The sequence below is a fragment of the Marmota monax genome, unplaced genomic scaffold (genome assembly GCF_021218885.2).
Source record: "Marmota monax isolate L192 unplaced genomic scaffold, Marmota_monax_Labrador192_F-V1.1 WCK01_AAM20220418_F8-fsc00034, whole genome shotgun sequence".
Taxonomy (NCBI): Eukaryota; Metazoa; Chordata; class Mammalia; order Rodentia; family Sciuridae; genus Marmota; species Marmota monax.
The window spans coordinates 12,059,794-12,080,503 of NW_026693934.1; the positions used below are offsets into that span (position 1 = coordinate 12,059,794).

General features: G+C 40.4%; 1 long non-coding RNA gene across 2 annotated transcripts in view; it reads left to right on the forward strand.

Annotated features, from left to right (window-relative positions):
- Nucleotides 1-20,710, forward strand: part of LOC131424920 (uncharacterized) — a 47,739-nt gene that overhangs the window by 20,692 nt on the left and 6,337 nt on the right. The window contains exons 2-3 of one of the 2 annotated variants that reach the window (XR_009228568.1): nucleotides 16,625-16,723; nucleotides 17,662-17,773. This is a non-coding gene — a long non-coding RNA (uncharacterized LOC131424920). Of the gene's footprint in view, nucleotides 1-16,624; nucleotides 16,724-17,661; nucleotides 18,629-20,710 lie in introns of those variants that run through there. The other variant, XR_009228567.1, reaches the window with a different exon arrangement.

Sequence of the window (20,710 nt, forward strand, 5' to 3'; positions counted from 1 at the left end):
GGCCATCCCTCCCTACAGTGTTTCCCACTATATGTGCCCATTATTAAGAGAGGAAGTCGAGAGTGGGCTTTGCTCTGCCAGGTGACCTGGCTTCCAGGCCTTATCAGGAGGTTCCTGATTTGGGCCTCTGTTCTTCCCAGCCACCAGCATAATTCAGCCCGGAGTTGTACAGATTCATGGAAGTTTCTGTGCTTGCTGGAAATTTTTATACTTGTGCAGAACTCTTGAAATGTTGGTAGTAGGACTGAGCCACAGTGAAATCTAGTAGGATGTCCGTAGCTGTCTGAGGCTGGTGAAGACTCTGTTGGACAATGCAGACCCAGACTTACACCCTGGTAGCCATGGGGTAGACCTGGTGTGCTGGTGCAGGGGGAGGTTTGCAGCTCCAGTTCTCACCCCTATCAAGGGCTCCCCACCCAGTGAGGATCAAATTATTGGAACACACAAACACACACACCCCTCTATAATAAGCACTAATCCTCAGAGACATTTCAGTATAGGCCCCTAAGATGAAAGGCTGCCAGCGCCACATGAAGCCACAGCTCAGCATTCATCTACTGATTCTCTCTGCTGCCCTCTCTCATTCCTGCTGCAAAATGGGATATGTCTTCTTTTTTTATTGGTTGTTCAAAACATTACAAAGCTCTTGACATATCATATTTCATACATTAGATTCAAGTGGGTTATGAACTCCAATGTTTACCCCAAATACAGATTGCAGAATCACATCGGTTACACATCCACATTTTTACATAATGCCCTATTAGTAACTGTTGTATTCTGCTACCTTTCCTATCCTCTACTGTCCCCCATCCCCTCCCCTCCCATCTTCTCTCTCTACCCCATCTACTGTAATTCATTTCTCTCCTTGTTTATTTTCCCATCTCCCTCACAACCTCTTATATGTAATTTTGTATAACAATGAGGGTCTCCTTCCATTTCCATGCAATTTCCCTTCTTTCTCCCTTCCCCTCCCACCTCATGTCTCTGTTTAATGTTAATCTTTTCCTCCTACTCTTCCTCCCTGCTCTGTTCTTAGTTGCTCTCATTATATCAAAGAAGACATTTGGCATTTGTTTTTTAGGGATTGGCTAGCTTCACTTAGCATAATCTGCTCTAGTGCCATCCATTTCCCTGCAAATTCCATGATTTTGTCATTTTTTAGTGCTGCATAATACTCCATGGTGTATAAATGCCACATTTTTTTTATCCATTCATCTATTGAAGGGCATCTGGGTTGGTTCCACAGTCTAGCTATTGTGAATTGTGCTGCTATGAACATCAATGTGGCAGTATCCCTGTAGTATGCTCTTTTAAGGTCTTCAGGGAATAGTCCGAGAAGGGCAATAGCTGGGTCAAATGGTGGTTCCATTCCCAGCTTTCCCAGGAATCTCCATACTGCTTTCCAAATTGGCCGCACCAATTTGCAGTCCCACCAGCAATGTACAAGAGTACCCTTTTCCCCACATCCTCACCAGCACTTGTTGTACTTTGATTCATAATGATTGCCAATCTTACTGGAATGACATGGTATCTTAGGGTGGTTTTGATTTGCATTTCTCTGACTGCTAGAGATGGTGAGCATTTTTTCATGTACTTGTTGATTGATTGTCTGTCCTCCTCTGAGAAGTGTCTGTTCAGGTCCTTGGCCCATTTGTTGATTGGGTTATTTGTTATCTTATTGTCTAATTTTTTGAGTTCTTTGTATACTCTGGATATTAGGGCTCTATCTGAAGTGTGAGGAGTAAAAATTTGTTCCCAGGATGTAGGCTCCCTATTTACCTCTCTTATTGTTTCTCTTGCTGAGAAAAAACTTTTTAGTTTAAGTAAGTCCCATTTGTGGATTCTTGTTATTAACTCTTGTGCTATGGGTGTCCTATTAAGGAATTTGGAGCCCGACGCCACAATATGTAGATCGGAGCCAACTTTTTGTTCTATCAGGTGCAGAGTCTCTGATTTGATATCAAGCTCTTTGATCCATTTTGAGTTAACTTTTGTGCATGGAGAGAGAAAGGGATTCAGTTTCATTTTGTTGCATATGGATTTCCAATTTTCCCAGCACCATTTGTTGAAGATGCTATTCTTCCTCCATTGCATGCTTTTAGTCCCTTTATCAAATATAAGATAGTTGTAGTTTTGTGGATTGGTTTCTGTGTCCTCTATTCTGTACCATTGGTCCACCCGCCTGTTTTGGTACCAGTACCATGCTGTTTTTGTTACTATTGGTCTGTAGTATAGTTTGAAATCTGGTATCGCTATACCGCCTGATTCACACTTCCTGCTTAGAATTGCTTTTGCTATCCTGGGTCTTTTATTTTTCCATATGAATTTCATGATTGCTTTCTCTATTTCTACAAGAAATGCCGTTGGGATTTTGATTGGCATTGCATTAAACCTATAGAGAACTTTTGGTAATATTGCCATTTTGATGATGTTAGTTCTTCCTATCCATGAACAGGGTATATTTTTCCATCATCTAAGATCTTCTTCTACTTCTCTCTTTAGGGTTCTGTAGTTTTCATTGTATAAATCTTTCACCTCTTTTGTTAGGTTGATTCCCAAGTATTTTATTTTTTTGAGGATATTATGAATGGAGTGTTTTTCCTCATTTCCATTTCAGAAGTTTTGTCGCTGATATACAGAAATGCCTTTGATTTATGCGTGTTGATTTTATATCCTGCCACTTTGCTGAATTCGTTTATTAACTCTAGCAGTTTCTTTGTAGACCCTTTTGGGTCTGTTAAATATATTATCATGTCATCCGAAAATAGTGATAATTTAAGTTCTTCTTTTCCTATTTTTATGCCTTTAATTTCTTTCATCTGTCTAATTGCTCTGGCCAGTGTTTCGAGAACTATATTGAATAGAAGTGGTGATAGAGGGCATCCCTGTCTTGTTCCAGATTTTAGAGGGAATGCCTTCAATTTTTCTCCATTCAGAATGATGCTAGCCTGAGGCTTAGCATAGATAGCTTTTACAATGTTGAGGTAAGTTCCTGTTATCCCTAGTTTTTCTAGAGTTTTGAACATAAAGGGATGCTGTACTTTGTCGAATGCTTTTTCCGCGTCTATCGAGATGATCATATGGTTCTTATCTTTGAGTATATTGATGTGGTGAATAACATTTATTGATTTCCGTATATTGAACCATCCTTGCATCCCAGGGATGAATCCTACTTGATCATGATGCACAATTGTTTTGATGTGTTTTTGTATCTGATTCGCCAGAATTTTATTGAGGATTTTTCCATCTAGGTTCATTAGAGATATTGGTCTGTAGTTTTCTTTCTTTGAGGTGTCTTTGTCAGGTTTCAGAATCAGGGTGATGTTGGCCTCATAGAATGAATTTGGAAGAGCTCCCTCTTTTTCTATTTCCTGAAATAACTTAAAAAGTATTGGTATTAATTCTTCTTTAAAGGTTTTGTAAAACTCCGCTGTATACCCATCCGGTCCTGGGCGTTTCTTGGTTGGTAGTCTTTTGATTGCTTTTTCTATTTCATCCATTGATATTGGTCCGTTCAAATTGTGTGTATCCTCCTGACTCAGTCTGGGCAAATCATATGACTTAAGGAATTTATCGATGTCTTCACTATCTTCTATTTTATTGGAATATAGGTTTTCAAAATAATTTCTAATTGTCTTCTGTATTTCTGAAGCGTCTGTTGTGATATTGCCTTTTTCATCCCATATGTTAGTAATTTGAGTTCTCTCTCTTCTTCTCTTTGTTAGCATGGCTAAGGGTCTGTTGATCTTATTTATTTTTTCAAAGAACCAACTTTTAGTTTTGTTAATTTTTTCAATAGTTTCTTTTGTTTCAATTTCATTGATTTCTGCTCTGATTTTAATTATTTCTTGCCTTCTGCTACATTTGCTGTTGTTTTGCTCTTCCTTTTCTAGGGCTTTGAGATGAAGTGTGAGCTCATTTATTTGTTGGTTTTTTTCTTTTTTTGAGGAATGACCTCCAGGCGATGAATTTCCCTCTTAAAACTGCTTTCATTGTGTGCCATAGATTCTGGTATGTTGTGTCTGTATTTTCATTTATCTCTAAGAATTTTTTGATTTCCTCCTTTATGTCTTCTGTAACCCATTGATCATTCAGTAACATATTGTTCATTTCCCATGTGATGTAGGATTTTTCCTTCCTTCTTTTATCATTGATTTCCAGTTTCATTACATTATGATCAGATAAAATGCATGGTATTATCTCCACCCCTTTATATTTACTGAGGGTTGCCCTATGACATAATATGTGGTCTATTTTTGAGAAGGATCCATGTGCTGCTGAGAAAAAAGTATATCCACTTGATGATGGTTGATATATTCTATATATGTCAGTTAAGTCTAGGTTATTGATTGTGATATTGAGTTCTATAGTTTCTTTATTCAACTTTTGTTTGGAGGATCTGTCTAATGGTGAGAGAGGTGTGTTGAAGTCACCCATAATTATTGTGTTGTGGTCTATTTGATTCTTGAACTTGAGGAGAATTTGTTTTATGAACGTCGCAGCACCATATTTGGTGCATAAATATTGATAATTGTTATGTCTTGTTGGTGAATGGTTCCTTTTAACAGTATATAATGTCCTTCCTTATCCCTTTTGATTAACTTAGTCTTGAAGTCGATTTTATTCAATATGAGGATGGCCACCCCTGCTTGCTTACGAGGAACATGTGTGTGGTATATTTTTTCCCAACCTTTCACCTTCAGCCTGTGAATGTCTTTTCCAATCAGATGTGTCTCTTGGAGGCAGCATATTGTTGGATTTGTTTTTTTAATCCATGTTACCAGCCTATGTCGCTTTATTGGAGAGTTTAAGCCATTAACGTTTAGAGTTACTATTGATATATGGTTTGTACTTCCAGCCATGTTTGATTATTTATCTTTTTTTTTTAATTTAGTTTGTTTCTCCATGATTAGCTTTCCCCCCGCCCTCTGTCTTTACTGAGGCACTTCCCACTGATGGTTTTGGTTATTGTTTTTAATTTCTTCCTTGTGTAGTGTTTTGCTCAAGATGCTTTGCAATGCTGGTTTTCTGGCTGCAAATTCTTTTAACTTTTGTTTATCATGAAAGATTTTTATTTCGTTGTCGTACCTGAAGCTTAGTTTTGCTGGATACAGAATTCTTGGTTGGCATCCATTGTCTTTCAGTGTTTGAAATGCGTTGTTCTAGGATCTTCTCATTTTCAGCATCTGTGATGAAAAATCCGTTGTTAACCTTATTGGTTTACCCCTGAATGTAATCTGCCTCCTTTCTCTTGTAGCTTTTAATATTTTCTCTTTGTTCTGTATATTGGATATCTTCATAACAATGTGTCTTGGCATTGGTCTACTGTGATTTTGTGTGCTCGGTGTCCTGTATGCATCTACAATTTGTATTTCCATTTCCTTTTTTTATTTCTGGAAAGTTCTGTAATTATTTCATTCTGCAGGTTACTCATTCCCTTGGTTTGAATCTGTATACCTTCCTCTATCCCGATGACTCTTAAGTTTGGTTTTTTTTATGTTATCCCATATCTCTTGGATGTTTTTCTCATGATTTTTTACCAGCCTTTCTGAGTTGGCTAGACTCTTTTCAAGATGATATATTTTGTCTTCATTATCTGACGTTCTGGCTTCTACTTGCTCCACTCTGTTAGTGATACTCTCATTTGAGTTTTTAATTTGGTTTATAGTTTCCTTCATTTCTAGAATTATTGTTTGATTTTTTTATAATCTCTATCTCCTGATAAAGATGCTTAACTTCTTCTTTTATCTGCTTATGTAATTCATTTTCAATGTGTTCTTTCACTGTTTGAATTTGCTGTCTCATATCCTCTTTAAGGTTCCATTCCATCTGCCTAAGGTATTCCTTGAGTTCTTTATTTGACCATTTTTCTGATGACTCTAGGTCCTCCTGAATATTTAGGCTGTCCTTCATTGTTTGTACTCCTTTTCTTCCTTGCTTTTTCATGCTGCTCATGTTACTTCTTGTTCTGTTTGACTGCTGAGTTACTGTTTACTCCTATAAATTTATTTGATGCTTGGGAGGAAAGGTATTAGAAAGGAAGGGAAGAAGTCACTAAAGAGAATGAGAGTAAGCAGGTAGAATTCAAGGAAGGGGGAATAAGAAAATTGAAAAGAAATGAAAAGACAAAAGAAAATAAAAAAAGAAAAAAATGTAAAAAAAATAATAAACAAAATAAAAATAAAAAGTAAAAAAAAATTAAAAAAATTTAAAAAACAACAACAAAAAATGAAAATGAAAAAAAAAAACCAAATTAAAAAAAAATTAATAAATGCAGTCTTAGAGTTTGATTAATGTCTCTTCCAGTAGGTGGAGCTGTGCCCACCGGGCCAAGCTTCTCCTCTCAATACGCGGGAACCAATCACTGTGCAGCAGCTCCTCCTCCCAGACTGGGCGGGTCTCCAATCCTGAGTGCCTAGGGCCTTCTCTTGTGTCTAGTCACTTCCCCACTTTTCCTCAAGCCAGGCCCTGCTCACCGGTGACGCTCATCACAATACTGGCTACACGCCAGGTCTGCTGCTCCCGGGAGCCCTGTTTTCATGAACGACTGGGCACACTCTCCCTGTTTGCCTCCCTCAGACCCTAAGTTTGTAGAGCTTGGGGCTGAGAACCCTCAGCGAATTTTGCTAGCCCTCCGGTAGCCACGCCCCCGGTAGCTGGTGCAAGAGACCTCAGTTGTCATCACTGGTGGGAGCGGTAGCCGGGAGTTCCGCGCTGCGGGTCCCTCGCCACTCCTTGTTCCCTCGGTCTAGCTATTGTGCTCACGGGAGAGCTGGGAGGTGCCCTTAAGGTTTCCCCGCTGTGTGGAGAGGGAAGGCTTGGGGATTACACACCTGTCGCCGCTAGTTTCAATGAAGTTATCTCCTCCACTGCATTCTGGTGACGTCAGTTCTCTGCCATGGTGGTATCTCATGCAAATGGTGACAGTTTGTTCCCTTTGCCGGGTGACCAATGCAACGGGTGGGTCCTGACTGTTTCTCCCAAGCCCCGTTTCACTCCTGTGGCCACTGCCTATGAAGGCTCGGTTGGCATTAACCTCCGTACGATCAGAAGGGTCGACCAGTTGTTTCAGCGGGATTGTTTAGTGCTGAGTCACAGCAGTTTGTCTGCGAGAAGCAGGCGAATGGGAGCTTGAATTCAGCCGATCCGGGCTCAGTGTGTGTTCTGAGAGGCCCAGACTGTTCGCCCCAGATCCACGTCAGCTCAGCATTGCCTAGTGATCCTGAGCAAACAGCATTTAGACGGTTTACGACTCCCTATGCCCGCGCAGCTGAAGAGGTCAGAGACTTGATCTCTCCGCGCCCGCGGCCATGTTGGATCTATGACCTGGGATATGTCTTCTTAATGATGAGACAGCTCTTAATGAATGAGCCCACAGATGCTTAGAGGCATAGCTTTGGTTGCATTTCAGGATGTAATGGTGGGCTGGTTAGTGTCACAGAGTAGCATAGTTTGGAAGTAGGACAAAGAAGATTGATAAGAGCCAGAGAGAACCAATCCAGGAACAGAACTCCAAATGCAAGTCTCAATGGTTCTGCACAGGTTTGACTGCCTGAGGTTGAGGTGTTATATGAAGAGAGACCTGAGCAGTTGCATGAGGGGCAGGGTTGCCCAATAGTGAGCAGCACAAGCCTGAACGGATGAGACACCAGCTGTAATGAGCACCCTGTGCTCAGACCTTGGGTTCTAAATTCTATGTCAACTGGATGAAACCAAGGCTGCTGGGGGAAATGTGGGCTGGAACTTTTGTGCAGAATAGAAAGTGCTCCCAGAGTTTTAAGAACCAAGGAAACAGAAGGAGATGCCGGCTAGCCATACTTGGGATAATTTAAGTATCAAAATAAATAATAGTGCTGGGTTGCAGTGGCACACATCTGTAATCCCAGCAGCTTGGGAGACTGAGACAGGAGGATCTTGAGTTCAAAACCAACCTCAGCAAAAGTAAGGCACTAAGCCACTCAGCGATACCCTGTCTCTAAATAAAATACAAAAAGGGGGTGGGGATGTGGCTCAGTGGTCGAATGCCCCTGAATTCAATCCCCAGTAACAAAATAAATAAATAATAGTGATAGATGATAACAAATGAAAAAATTAAGAATCCATGATCCCTACTGATAGTAAACAAGGAGGAAGAGAACACCAACTAATAAACGCAGAAGTAATGACAGAGCTGGAAGCTACTTGTACCCCGCTGGGGCACCACTAGATTCAGGTCAGAAGCATCAAAGGATGCTAAGGCTGTGGTTGAAAGTTTGATGACAACAGACGATTTACATCCTTTCAAAGTATGTCTCCACAGATTTGTTAATTACAGAGGGAGGAAAAGTAACTGTATTGTGGAGAAAACAGAGCCATGTGATCAAAGTTTATATCAGTAGAAATGGAACAAATTAACATCATGAGCCTCCTGAAACAATGTTTGGAGAACATATCACTTCTGGGTATTCCAATCCAAAAGGCACAATCTAAATCTAGTTATGAGAAAACATCAGAGGAAATTGAGAAATTCTGGAAAAAAAAAAAAAGGACAAGGCTCGGCACTCCTAAAATTTCAATACAATAAAAAAAAGGCCAAAAAACTAACCCATATTAAAGGAGGCACAAAACATTTTTTAAAGAGAGAGAGAGAGAGAGAGAGAGAGAGAGAGAGAATATGAATGAATCTTTTTGGTAGATGGACACAACACAATGCCTTTATTTTTATGTGGTGCTGAGAATCGAACCCAGGTCCCGTCCATCCTAGGAGAGTACTCTACCGCTGAGCCACAATTCCAGCCCCACAAAACATTTTGCACCCCAAAAAATAGTAGCTAAGAAAAACATCATTGAGAAAGAGGTAAATAATATTATTCTATCAAGGTTAAATTTCCTGATTCATGTAATTGCAATTTGGATGTAGAAATAAATGTAATTTTTCTTGGGATTTCCATGCTGCACCATTTGGAGGTAAAAGGACACGTGAGTAACATTTTCAAATATTCAAATAGCTGTCAGAGAAGGAGAATGATAATTAAAAATTGGTAAAATGTTAATTATTTTATAGAAGTCCTTGGCAATAATGTTTTCAACTTTTCTGTAAATTTGACATTATTAAAAATAATCTTAGCTTTAAGTGCAGACTGCCTGAAATGGAATTCAATACTGCCACTTACTAGCTGTGTGTTTGTGGATAAATTACTTAATCTCTCTGGTCAATCATGGCCTTAGCTTCTCCATCTGTAACATGATAATAAAATGTCTTCTCAGAGTTACAATGAGATCAAACTGTTAATACACACAGACTCTCAAGAGTGGCAAGCATACTAGATGGTTGCTGATGGCATTTGGGTCTAAGAGGCAAAATCATGGCCACCAGGCAGATGAGCACAGGGTTTCTCCTGGAGAAACTCAGAGAGAGGTCACCATGTGAAAACATAAGTGATGCTCTGGAGGGCACATGACCCTGGCACAGCTCTAAGCTGGTTGTGGTGTGTGAGAGTGGAGGAGATCAGCTTCCCACTTCCTGTTTTTCTGATGGGGATTTGTGCATATTTTGGAAGTCCAGGAAGGAGGGTGGCCTGACTGGTGGAGCCTTGTGCTAGGAGGCTCCTTCTCTGCCCCAGCTGCAGCATCTTGTATATGTGCCCTGGGTTGGTTTCTTGGCCATGCCTAAGCAGCAGCTGATGTGATTGACAGTGAAGATGAGGCCGCTTGTTACCTTTGGTTCTGTCTCTAGCAAGTTGGTGACCTTCAGCCCATTAATTGACTTCTCCAAGCTTCAAAAGCACTATTAGGACAATAATATTTACCTCCAGCTATTCACTATAGCAAAAAACACACACAGGGAAGATTTATGGGGTAGGTTTAAGGTGACAGGCAGTTTTCAGGGATTCTGACTTATCATGACACAGTGCTGTGAGGTAGGTACTATCATGGTCTCTGTTCTAGATGTGGAACATTGAGGCTTGGAGAATTTAGATTGCCCAAGGTCACACAGTGAGTAAGTGGTGAACAGCTTTGTCGTAGCCTGTGGGGGTAACCAGTCTGCTCTGATTACTGATGACAGCCCTCTCCTTGGTCCTGGGTATTTTTAAAGTCATAGAATGTGTAAGTTTCCCACTAGCTGTGTCTCAGTCTTGGGTCTACTTGGACAATCCTGCAGGGGCCAGGAAGGTGTGTCCTCTGACTTGGCCCGCATGTGGGCTGGACACCAGTTTCCCCATTGCCTATTCCCATGCAGCTTGACACCTGCAAGGCAGGCAACAGGTTGAGACAGATAACCTGGAGGTCTTCAGAAAAGCCTGAAACCACCACTTTCTGCAGAGAAATCCTTTCTGCCTAGCATGACACCTTCCCAATGTCCAGGTGAAAGGTAGGGCTAATACCTTCAGGGTTTACTCACTCATCTGAAGGGCATTAGTGAGCCTGGTTCTTTGTTCCCCAATCCAGGGCAAGTGGCTTAATCAGAATTTAACAGATCCTCCATCCTCCAGAACAGGGAAGGATGCTGACTCCATGCTGTGGGACCCTTATCCTTCTTTCTCTAGTCTGCAGCCAGTACGATTGCTCCAAAATGTGAGACTGTCAATAAGTCTCCCTGGTATAACATATTGGCATGACTTTTCATCATCCTTAAGATAAAGTCTCTTGATTTGACTCTAAGATTTGCGTGGTCTGCACCCATCTGCCCAGTCTCACTTTCCCCCATGTTCCTCTTTCCTCTGCACTGGCCTGTAGGACAACTGGATCTGGTGCTATCCTACCTACCACAGGGCCTTGGCACGTGCTTCAACCCTCATCTCCAGATCATCCTCTTCCCCCTGCTCTCCTTCCTTTTCTCAGAGTTAAATTCTACTCAACTGTTCGCTCAAGCACTGCTTCCCAAGAAAGTCTTTCTTGATGCCCCCTCCCATCCCATTCCATACTGAATAGTGCTCAAGTCCTATTATAATTGCACACTGTTTATATGGCTATTACTTTACCCAATGTCTGCATTCTGCCAGATGGTCAGCTCTCTGAGAGCAGGTGCCATGTCTGCTTTGTGCACCATCTATTTCCAGCACCAGGCAAGTCTGGTTGCCCCCAAACATTACTACTGAATAAATGAACTGGTTGTTATGGTTTCAATACCAGGTGCCCTGCAAAAAACTCAGGTGTGAGACAATGTAAGAAAGTTCAAAGGTGAAATAGATTATGAGAGATATAACCTAATCAATGGATTAATCCACTTGAATGGATTGACTGTGTGGTGACTGCAGTAGGTAGGATGTGGCTGCAGGAAGTAGGTCACTGGAGTCCTGCCTTGCAGGTTTATATTTTGTTCCTGGGGAGCAGAGATTTCTCTCTGCTCCTTGGCTGTCATGTCCTGAGCTGCTTTCCTCTGCCACAGTATTCTGCTTCATCTTGGGCCCAGAGCAATAGAGTGGGCCATCACAGACTGAGGCCTCTGAAACTGTGAGCCAAAATATACTTTTCCTCCTCTAAGTTGTTCTTTCCAGGTATTGTGGCAGTAGCAATGCAAAATCTGACTCAAACCCTGTAGATCCTCAAGGAGGACTGGCCTGCCCTTGCTCACTAGGTACCTAAGACCTACTTCCAGCTTTAAGTGGAAGGTTGTCCAGGATCCAATAGGTGGCTTCCTTTTGTGATGGATGAAGGGTCCTGCACCTGGGCACTTCCTCCCTTGGAAACAACTCCCATCTCTCCTGCAGCACCAAGATTTGTGACCTGCAGAAGCAGGGTTCCAGACAGGAGGAGAGGGCTCCTATCAGGAGCTAGGTCATGCCTCTTCAGACTGCACAGCTTTAAGTGGCTGAGGGTGCCCATGAAAGAGGTATTAACTGAACTCAGCCAGGCTCCCCTCTTGCCCTGACGACCTTCCGTATTTGTGCAATCCTGCATACATTTGTTTCATGATCCTCATTTCAATCCATCTTGAGCATCAATTAGATGATCAGGAGGGAAGGGGCATGACCTTTGAGACAACTGCTCTGTTCACCCAAACAATAGTTTACCCTTTCGGAAGACGATTCAATATTCAGCTGTAAAGTGAAACCAAAAAATCTTGCTAAATTAGGTCTTGCTTCTGCTTGTGAATTGACACCTGACATCTGGTGGGCGGAATTGTGATCTCACTAGGTACCCAAGACCTAAGGCTGACCCTGGCATGGCTGTTCTAATGCAGCTAAATATTTAATGTGTGTCTAGTTCACATAATCTCCTCAGCCCTAAGTTAGTTTATCTCCTATCAATATCTAATACCAACCTTCATTTATCAAAGGAATTTTCTCCAGAGCAGAATAATTGGGGGGATTAAGTAATACGGAACAGTGCTTCTCAACCCTGTCAGAACCAATACCCTTTGTATAAAATATTTTATAACATTTTCTTTACTACATTGAAAAGACACTTAGGGGTAGCATCACTTATTTATACACGTGATTTTTTATAAAGACAATGAGGCTTTGGTCATAATACAGTGAAAAGGGAGAAACAAAAGGAAAGTAATCTAAAGTAAAATGCTATTTGTCATAACATGTAAATGTTCATTCAGGTCTGACTTTATTAAAACACATAATGAAGTAATCAGATGTTTGCATCCACTTAAAATGAATAAGTGTGGATGGAGAGAAAGAAGGCAGTAATTTTGTTGAAGACTTTTCTTTGACATTTTGAAGTAAGAGTGCAGAGCTATACTTATACATGCAGAAGTTATTTATTCAGGGGGTCACGTGGAAATCACAGGTGGGGTTTGGGCTGAAGATGATTCATACCTGTGGAAGGGCACTGGTGTTAAAATGGGATTTTCCCAGAAGAGCAATGCTTGTTAAAGAACCCAGTCTTCCTCTGAGTCTCACAATTATTGCAGTTTGAATTGTATATGAAACTGGGGAAATACACTTTGTGTTTATGTGACATGATGTTTAAATCATAAACAGGTCTATCACCTATGTGAATATCTGGTAGCATATTCAAAGTGGAGTTGGAAGCCTTCTGTGTATTGCATAAGTGACCCCCATCATGCTGATAATAACCCCCAATGTCCCACAAAGTTCCAAAGCTCCCCCTGGGGGTCAGTATCTGCTGAACCACTGATGGAGAGCCAGGGAGATCAGCATGGCCCAGAGGAAGAGATACTGAGTGAGGGTTCTGCAAGACCTCACAGGTAATAGCAGAAATGAGATTCCGAGTATTCACATACCATCTGGTGACCATTGTGGCAGCCACTCCACCTATATGGTTAACCCTCAGGTTGGAGTTAATGATTCCCATTTTAAAGATGAAGATACTGAGACCCTTATGTTGAGTAGCTTGCTTTATTTGTTAATTCTTTACCTTTCTAGTCGATTTAAAGAGGAGAATAAACTTTATATACTTTTAATAGAGGAAGAAAAGACAGTGGATATAAGCATTTTCATTGCAATGGGAAATCTCTGTGTAGATTCATCTATACTAAGCACAAAATAATTATAGAATAATTCCTCATTGTGTGCAGCCAGAGGAGACATTCAGCTCAACAGAAAAGCAAACATTTTTATTGTAAGTTAGACTGTCCTTACTGTCTGCTGCCTCTAACCTCAGTGTACAGTGCTTTCAGGAGAGGACTGAGCGAGGAGAGAAGAAAGCAGGAGTTCTAAAATGAGGCTACAGGTGAACCCTACATCCATCAGGTGCATTTGGGCAGGGAGCCCCTGGGGCTGAGGATATCCTGAATGAAAGAATGTCCCTTCACAGCCTCAGGAGCTACCTCTGTGATCTGAGCAAATGTGCAATCCGGACTATAGTGGCAGCAGCAAAGTTCTGCATCTGTTTGCATTCAAGAAGGCTTGGGGAAGCCTTAGGACATCAGGATGAGCCTCCATGTTCTGGCTCCAGGGTTGAAGTATGAAAACACTTAGGCTTTGACTTTTGTATGAGAGTGAGCATTTTTGGATGTCAATGGAGGCTTCGGGAGGTGGTGGTCATGGAGAAGATGGCCGTTTCCTAAATGAGCTGCTTCCTAAACACCAAGAAAGCCATATGGTGTGGAGTGACATTCATGGAGCCTGATTGGAAAACCAGGATAAAGCAATTGCATAGGATAAATTCTGCATAATTTTCACGTTATGTGCAGGTTTAATAATTCACAGTTCTCATTGTTATCCTAATAAAATGTTAAAGTAAAGAGCCCTTGCAGGGGTTGTTATAGACTCATAATCTGGGCTGTGGGGACCCTATATTTATCTTTGAATTAAACCTCAGAGCCCCAACAGATGTCTTCATATGCCTGAGCTGGTCTAGGGGCCTGTGCTGTAAGTACCATTCATCCTTAGTCAGTGTTTAAAAGTCGACTGTGAGAGGAAGAGATCGCCAGAGTCCCTCTTGCATCCCTGCAAAAGCCCTTGATGAAATTCTCATTGACTTGAAGAGCACTCTTTATTTCTGCTCTTAGGGAAGATAGCCCCAAATCTCCAGTTGGGAAGCCAATTCCTTTTTGAGGAAGGGTCACAGGGGAAAAGTTTCTCAGACCTAGGTAGTTCATAGTAGGGCAATAAGGCATGCAAACAAAATAAATAGCAGATAAGAAGAAGTAAAGGATGAATTTAGCAAATATGTAGGATACAAGAACAAAACTGAATCGCATGGCTATCGGCTGGCAATGAACAGTCAAAACTGAAATAAAATATCTTTGAATAACAGGAAATTAAGTGCTTTGAGACAAATATGATAAGAAATGCTAGACCTGTACCCTGACAACTATAAGACATTGCTAAGGGAAACTGAAAATCTAAATATGTGCAGAGATGTATATTGTACATGGGTGAGAACATTCAAAAGTACCACAGTACTTCTCTTCAAGCTGCTCCATAAATTCAATGCAATCCCTATCAAAATTCCAGCAGCCTACTGGTTTTATTTGCTTTAGTTATTTACATTAGTATTTTGTAGAACTGGATACACTATTGTCTGGGGATCACTGGGGTTAAATTACTAAGCTAGGATTCATAATGGCAGAGAGGAAGAATCACAGGGCTTTTGAATTGGAGGGACTTTCAAAAGGAACCAATTTAACTTTCACAGAGTGGAAATGAGAGAAGTAAGGTCAGGAGAGAGGAAGCGGCTCTCTGCAGGGTCTCTCTGCAGTTAACATAGCCCTCCACTCTTAGGTACACATTGTATTCATTCCAAAGCAGAGTCAGGCAGGCTGAGAAGCTGCCGAATAACCAGTCATTTTTACTTCTCTGAAGAAAAAGATTTATGCCTAAAAATGAATGCTGCTTGCTATGGTTTGAGCATGTAGCTCAATAGTTAATGTGCTGGAAGCCTGTTCCCTAGTGTGGCAATGTCAAGGTGGTGAAACATGTAAGAAGTGGAACCTAGTTGATATGGTTCTAGTGAGACACTGTTTAGTTTCTAAAAGAGCAAATTAATTGATATAAATTGATATAAAAAATTGTATGGCCCCTGAATCTCTCTGACTTTCTGTCTCAGCATGTGCTATATCTCCCTCTTGTGCCTTATGCCATCATGATGTGATATGGCCAATGGGGCCCTCACCAGAGGCCAAATTAATGGGGCCACCTGATCTTGGACTTTCAGCCTCCAAAACTGTGTGTTAAACAAATCTTTTTTTTTTTTCTTTATAAAATACCAAGCCTCGGGTATTTTGTATAACAATGGAAAACAAACTAATAATCCCTTGGTACTTTATTTTTCCCTAGGTGAGAAATTGGCACAATGTAAGAAAATTGTATTCTTCCTTTATGTCTCCCAGTTCAAATGTGAATATGGTGTGAATTGTCACTCTGGCTGAGATGGACAGTATTAAGCTGTAATATTGAACTCTATTAAAATACTTGGCTCTGAAAAAATAAATAAATCTTGAGCCCAGGCTAATCCTCAAGCATAGAAAAAAGCATTAAATCAGGTAACTTGAGAAAAATTGTGGCCACATCAAGTGAACAGGCACCAGTATAATAGGTGGTGAGTCATAGGAGGCTTCTTCAGTTCCTGGAGACCCTATTAGTATTGAGATCCACTTGGTCTTCAAGGCAGGAGAGATGGTAACCAGGTCATCTCTCTCAGTTTCTCAGCAGCATCTAGGGTGAGGGTCATTAAAGATGGGAAGAGGGATTTTTTTAAATGTAATTTTTAATTTTAAGATAATTATAGATTCACATGCAACTTAAGAAACAATATATAGAGAATATTGACTCTTTACCCAATTTAAAGTAACATCTTTAACCGGGACATTGATATGATATAACCTACAGGTCTTATTTGTATTTTCCATTTTACTTCTACTTGTGCATGTTTGTGTGTGTATATGCATGTAGGTGTGTGTGTATGTGTGTGTGTGTGTGTGTGTACATGTGCATGTAGGGGTGTGTGTGTGTGTGTGTTTGTGTGTGTACATGTTGTATACAATGTTAGCTCAAGTATAAGTCCAGGTATCCAACACCATACTCAAGACACCAAACAATTATATCAGCATAAGAATCTTTTGTGTTGACCTTTGAAAATAATTTATTGAGGTGAAATTCACATAAAATAAAATGAAATCATTTGAAAGTGATATTTTGACGGATCCTCATTATTGTGGGTTTTTTTGGGGGGGATGCATTTTCATACTTTCTAGCCCTATAATTTTTTTTTTTTTTAGGCACCATAGGATGTTTCTGTCCCTGTCCTAGACTCTGCCTGTTGTTTAAGAAGTCCTACTGTCTCTTATTGGAGAATGGTGTCAGAAACCAAGATCTGGGTAGGACCAAGATCTGTGTGTGCTCATTGCTCCTGGGGATCATAGCTCCTCATATCTCTAGACAGACAGAACAGGGAAACACGTGTATACTAAGCTGTGTATATGCACATACCTAGACTATTCCTATATGTAACATGTGTATCTATATTAAGCTAAACACAAATCCATGGATTCTTTAGCTCTAATCCATTATCTCATGATCATCTTAGCCTCCTTCCCTGGCTCATCTGTAAACTCTCACTCCAACAGTGAGAAACCTGACTCCCTGCATTCCCCATCCTTTTACTTTGATCAGTTTCAATGTATATGTACAACAATAACAGAATTATTAACCTGCACCTCCTCGGGGAAAAACTTTATTAGTCAGTATTTTTATACATTTCTTTTGCCTTTAGATTCTCCTGATTTCCAAAGTTGCTTAGATCAGCACCTTTTATCCCACCCTTTTTAGCAAAGTTGTTTTATACCGTTTAAAAGATAGTGAAGCATCTTTTGTCATGGTCTGCATTTGTATCCTGGGACCCCTTAACCTCTTAAATCATTATTTTTTAAAAAATTTGCATACATTAAGATTTCACTCTTCAAGTGTGAAGTCCTTTGGGTTTTGACAACTGCTTAATGTTATGTATCTACCATTTCAGTTATCATTATAAAATATTCCTGTTACAGTCTGGATATGGATTGTCCTCCACAATCCTTGTGCGTTGAAAGCATGGTCCCCAACGCAGCAAGGTTTGGGGGTGGAACTTTGGGGCAATGATTGGATCATAAGGGCTCTGGCTTCATCAGTGGATTAATCCATTGATAGCTAAATGGACTATTGGAAGGAGGGATCTGGTGGAGGAAGTACATTATGGGGGGAGCATCCTGGAAGGGTTCATCATGTCCCTGACCCTTTCCTCTCAATCTTTCTCTCTCTTTCTCTCCTTCCCAAACAGAGCACCTGTCCTCCACCATACCTGTCCACTACAATGTTCTGCCTTACCTCAGGCCTGCAGTAATATGGAGCTGGCTGACCATGGACTCAATCTTCTGAAACCATGAGCCAAAGTAAATTGTTTCTCCTTTTTTTTGTAAGGGATTCAGTCTCGGGAATGAAAAGTGGAGTAACATATTTCACGACTCTGAGTAAATACATCCTCTCTCCTCCCAAATTCCTGGAAAACAACTGACTATTTTTTTGTTATTACTATAAATTTTTCCTTTTCATAATGTCATGTTAGAATGACTTAGTGTGCAATATTTTCAGAACTGGCTTCTTACATTAATCAATATGTACATAAGAGTCAATCGTGTCTTTCATGGCTTAATATTTAATTTCTTTTGTTATTTTTGACTAATCTTCTGTTGCATAGATATAACGTACTTTATCCATGCACTTATTAAAGAATATCTTGGTTATTTTTAGTTTACAGTTATAATGAAAAAAGCTGTTATAAAATTCTTGAACAGATTTTTATGTTGTCATAAGTTTTCAATTCAGTTGGTAAATGCCTGTAAGTATAATTTCTGGATTGTGTGGTAAAACTCTGCTGAACTTTCTAAAAAACTGTCAAATTGTTTTCCAAAGCAATTCTACCATTCTGCTTTCTCACAGCAATGAATAAGAATTGTTAGGTTTTTGAATTTTAGCTATTCTAAGTGGTGTGTGGTGATATCTCATTGTGTTAAATTGCATTTCCCAATGAAAAAATTAAATTGACCATCTCTTTCATAGGTTTGTTTATCATCCATGTATGTTCTTCAATGAGATAGGTGTTCAGATTTTTTTTTTGTCTATTTTTTTGCACTTTTTAAATTGGGTTGTATTTTAGGCATTCTTTGTATGTTTGGGGTATGAGTCTTTTATGCAATATGTGATTTGCAAATATTATCTCACAGTCTTTTGATTCTCTTAATAATGTTACTTGCTAAATAAAAGTTTTTCTATTTAATAAAGTCAAAATTTTCATTCTTTTATTTCATTGTGCTTTGGGTATGTATTTAAAAATTCATCATCATACCCAAGGTCATCTGGATTTTGCTATGCAAAAAATTAAAGTTTAGTTCTTGTTTGTTTTCACATGGTCCTTATTTGACTTATAAGTGGCATTTTTGACAAAGTGGGTTAGTCTGTCTAGATAATATATTTTCTGTACTTGGAGACCACACTTTATTTCCTTTATTCCTCCTACAGTATTAGCCACCCTGTCTCAGTCTTCTGGTTGACTTTTTCTTGATTCTTTCATCAATTAATATAGAAGTGCTCCAGGGCTCACTCCTATAACCACTTTAATTTTCTATATGTGTTCACACTCTTAGTGACTCTCCAGTCCTGTATCTCCAAGCACCATCCATGTGATGTTGAATCACAAATGTTTATATATTTTAGGACCTCTTATTTTTTTGCATTACAATTCTTAATACACCTTTATAGCACAATTTATCATATCTCTGTCTATAAGGTATGTCGACACCAAATTCACATCTTCATACATGTATTTTGTATTATGATGACCATCTCCTTCCACCATCCTTGCTATTCCCCTTCTCCCTCCCTTTCCCTCCCACCCCTATTCCCTATCTAGAGGTAATCTTCTTCCCATGCTCTCTCTCCCTACCCCACTTTGAGTCACCCCCCTTATAACAGAGAAAACATTCAGCATTTGTTTTTTGGGGATTGGCTAACTTCACTTAGCATAATCTTCTCTAATGCCATCCATTTCCCTGCAAGTGCCATAATCTTATTCTTTTTTAGTGCTGAGTAATATTCCATTGTGTATAAATGCCACATTTCTTTTTATCCATTCATCCACTGAAGGACATCTAGGTAGCAGTGGGGACAGGCATGGGATGGTAAAGATGGTGGGCATTACATTTGGACTATTTGTATCTAACCTCAGGTCACCGAAATGACAGAGCCAACTATTTTACCCTCACAGGTCTTTACCTAAATTACTACCCAATTTGGATAACCCAAAGGTACTCCCAATCCCAAGGCTTGGCAATCACCCCAATCCCTTAGGAAACTTGCAATGCCTCAGGATGTATTGGTCAAGGAACACGCACAATTTCGGAGGCACCTCAGTGAGGTGTTGAGCAGATCTACTTCAGACAGATCTGAGTTCCTACATGCCTCCCCAGGCCTGCAAGCTCACCTCCTCTCAAGCATCCTTCCACCACCAGCTTCCAGAGAAGTCAGTCAAGGGGTCAGACTGATCACCCTGCATTGCTCCAGGGCAGCTGACTGGCTAAGTATAAATAGCTCAGCTGGCCCTGGCAACAGCTGGCTGCATTGCAAAGCATGCAGAAGCCATTGATAATCTGGCAGCAGAGTCTGGGGCCTGACCTTGTCACCCCAAGTGCCCTAAGAACAGGAAAAAAAATGGGGATATTATGGGAATATCTACTGAGTACTGGAAAGGGGCAAACATTGTGAAATAGGGAGCTTCATCAAGAAGTCTAAGCATAGCTGACTAGATTCAGTCAATGAGAAGTGAGCCGACGAATTAAAATCAATGGTACTCACTCCCAATCTCAACCACTTTATAAAGGTAGAAGGGACAGTTCGCTTTCTTCCATTTGACCACTTGTCTCTCCAATGGAACTATGGGTGATGCAGGTAAAGCCTAAATCCTCCTCTAGAAAAGATCTTGAGACAAGGAGAGGTATATCACATGTGGCAAAAGAGGCCATCAGCCCAGGGGCCAAGGACATCTTAGGAGATGTCTCAAGATTTAAAAGCAGAACTGGAGCCTGATAGGGTTGGCTTATTTCTCTTCCTTCTCCTTTGACAATGTGTTGGAGCCCTGGAGACTCAGGGAGGGAGTTCAGGATATAGAGAACCCACATGGTGGCAAGATGGCAGCAAGCTGGGGTTGCAAGAAGAGTCCTATGAAGGGATTCTGGGTTGCAGAAACAGCATTGCCTGGGTTCATGCTTGCTTAAGGTTGAGTGAATTGGAAAACTGGATACATAAACATGTTTGGAAATTTTAGTGCAAAATTC